Raw genomic sequence first — 3388 nt, 5'->3', positions numbered from 1 at the left:
TAGCTGCATTTGTATCAAAACATGGCCTAGTCGGCCATCACTGGAAAGAGAGGCCCATTGGACTTGCCAACTTGATATGCCCCAGTACAGGGGAACGCCAGGGCCAAGGGGTGGGTGGGGGAGTGGGGGGGGGGAGTATATTGGGGACTTTTTGGATAGCATTGGAAATGTAATTGAGGAAAATACCTAATTAAAAAAAATAGTTCTTGAAAAAAAAAAACAGTCAGAGCAATATAGCTCCGCTAGAACCAAGCTGTCCTACCACAGCAGGCCCAGGATATTCCAAAATAGTTGAAACACACAGAGAGACATTAAAGCCACCTGTGTGAAGGTGATAGAGATCCATAAAAAGAAACCGATAAACCCCTTAACGGAATCCAAGAAAACACAAACAAATATTTAAAAAATGAATAAAATTATCCAAGACCTGAAAATGGAAATAGAATCAATAAAGAAGACAAAAAATTGAGGGAATTCTGGAAATGGAAAATTTATAAATTTGAACAGGAATTACAGAGGCAAGCTTCACCAACAGAATGCAAGAGATGGAAGAGAGAATCTTAGGCACTGAAGATATGGTAGAAGAAATGGATACATCAGCAAAGAAATTTTTAAATACAGAAAAGCCTCCTAATACAAAATATCCAGGATATCTGGAACTCTATGACAAGACAAAACCCAAGAATCATAGGAGTGGAGAAAAGATAATTCCAACTCAAAAGCACAGAAAATATTTTCATCAGAATCATAGAAGAAAAATTTCCTGTACTAAAGAAAGAGATGCCAATAAAGGTACAAATAGATTGGACCAGAAAAGAAAGTATCCTTGACCCATAGTAACCAAAGCACTAAACACACAGAACAAAGAATATAAAAGGCTGCAAGGGAAAAAGATAAGTAACATATAAAGGCATACCTATTAGAATTACACCTGACTTCTGTCAGAAACCATCTAGGAAGACTAAGACTAGCACTTTTTGCATGGACTAAGATTGGTGAGCTCTGAGAGGCAATGTCCGAAAGAGACTTTGTCTCAGGATTGCTTCTTGCAGCTGATATGCCTTTTCTGTAATTTTTAAATTAATATAATAATCCTGAGACATTAGCATTGGGTACTATTGAAAATTCCTACAGATCAACATAAGGATGAACTTTCATGAATTAATGTTGTTTAGATGGAATTAATGATTTTATAAATTTCCCGATCTGATTCAAATAATCATAGAAAGTTTTAAGAGATGGTTTTAGTGGTTTTGCTAGAAAGCTATAATAAAGTTAGAATCAAGAATTAAAAAAAAAAAAACACACAGGCACACATGCACACCCACACACGTACACGTACACACACACACACACACACACAGCTCAACTGCTCATTAAGTACAAGGCAAAGTTCCAAGTTCTTAATCATTTCTCAGGCGACGTCTCGATTTCTCTGTTAGGGAGTGGTGGCATCATCATCCCAATTTATAGCTGGAAACTCTGAAACCCAAGCTGCATCATTAGCATGGACAGAGCTAGAATCTATGTACAGATACTGCCACATTAACAGTAAGCATCCTCTCCTTCTAACCTGGATGTGACTTAAAATCCTAGAGTCGATCGCCACATCTGAGAATAACAAAGAAGCAGCTCAGAAATTGCATTTATAAAACAAACCACTAAACTAGCAAAAATAAGTACTTGCTTCTAGATTTCTTACTATAAAGGTAAAACCCCATGTAATAAAAACACTGCATTTTTAAAGCAACCAAGATGTACTGACACTGTGAGGTATAATTTATATTATAATTACATTTATAATTTATAACTATGAATTTCTGCTATAAAAAACCATGTAATATTTTTTTGCAATGTATACTTAGTTGACTTCCTAATACACCCTCGCAGTTCATGCTCTTATCTATCAAACAGTTTTACCTCGCATCTACATCACAGAAAGGCTAAGGCTTGTTCTTCTTCCCTCAGAGTTCTTCAAATTAGAAGGAGCACACATGCAAACACCATGACAAACAAAAGCATCATGAAGATGTGTGATTGTTTTAGAAAGAGTGACCCGTGACAAATGAAACAAGGAAAAGAGTGCAGATACAAAAATTCACTGAAGTGAACAGCCTTCTCCCAGGTGAAGATGAGACAGGACATCACTGGGAGGGGCTTCCCAGGGTAAGCGTTCCCTTCGTGAGAATCTGTGCCAGAGTAAACAAGTCTCACATGCGAAGTGATACATAAGGTGTGTTCAGACCAGAGAGGCAGTACAGTTTGGACATAATATCAAGTATAATTTCATTTTTAAAAAGTAATTGGTAAAAAAACAATAATAATAACAATAGGAGAAACAATTTCTGCTTATCAAGTTTTGCCATTATTAAAACTCAAGGAAGGACTTTTATGTGACTAATAATGACAAGCAATATGGGTTGGTACAATTCAATCCAGTGACCATAAGCTAAACAGTATAATTCATGACTAACACATGAGATCAGAGATAAATATGAAGAAAGGTGACATGTAAATTCAAATGTATAATGTTCTCTTTTTATCTTAATTTCTCTTAGTAGGGTTCAAAGTATCATTAGGCTCTCATTTAAAAAAAAAAACCTCAATATAGTCATATAAGATTGAACTAACACCCTAGTTCCCAAGTAACTGGCTTCTAATGTTTATTACATAAATTCCTAATATTTGTCTTCATAAATACTAGGTATCAACTGTGGTCAAAGTATTCCTGGCCCAGGGTGTCTTTGTGACTGTGAAGAATACCTCAGAAGTGCTTGTATTTGTAGAGATTATCTGGGGTTCCACTGAGGGCAGGGAGCAAACAGGCAATAAAAAAATATACATAAGATACCTCATGTGTCAATGGATAGCATGAGTTATGGCAAAAAAAAATGTAAGCAGGAAAGGTAGAAGCTATTTGCAGACAATATGGGGCAAAGAGAGGCAGAGAGGTGTGGGACTCAGAGTCTGCCAGAGGGAGGGCTTTGGTTCCAGACACCACCACAGTCCCAAAGGCATCACTGAAATTCTAGCAGTGGAGCTGAACAGGAAGGGGAAAAAAAAAAAAGCCCAAATCTCACGCACCTAAGGTCAGTCAGGTTTAGTCCTGTTCTGCTAACCGTCATTTGAAATGAGTCCACAGCTGAATGTCGAAATGGCAGTGTGTACTTAGAAGTCACCCTGCTGCATCACAACCAAACCAAAAAAGGAAAACATGTGCTCCACTCACTAGCAACCCTCTGAATGTTTGTTACATTCCACTACATCACAAATGCATTCATTTTATAAAACTCCCCAAATGCATATCCCAAATGCATATCCCAAATGCATATCCCAAATGCATATCCCAAATGCATATCCCAAATGCATATCCCAAATGCATATCCCA

The 3388-nt window shown here is 37.2% G+C and overlaps 1 protein-coding gene across 1 annotated transcript in view; it reads right to left on the bottom strand.

The window, feature by feature from the left end:
- Positions 1–3388, bottom strand: part of Ccdc171 (coiled-coil domain containing 171) — a 349604-nt gene that overhangs the window by 64389 nt on the left and 281827 nt on the right. The gene's annotated exons all lie outside the window — the stretch shown is intronic.

Source organism: Mus caroli, chromosome 4, assembly GCF_900094665.2.
Source record: "Mus caroli chromosome 4, CAROLI_EIJ_v1.1, whole genome shotgun sequence".
In the NCBI taxonomy this organism is placed as follows: Eukaryota; Metazoa; Chordata; class Mammalia; order Rodentia; family Muridae; genus Mus; species Mus caroli.
The sequence above is the reverse complement of the archived record's forward strand: the minus strand, read 5'-3'. Positions and strand labels throughout refer to the sequence as shown.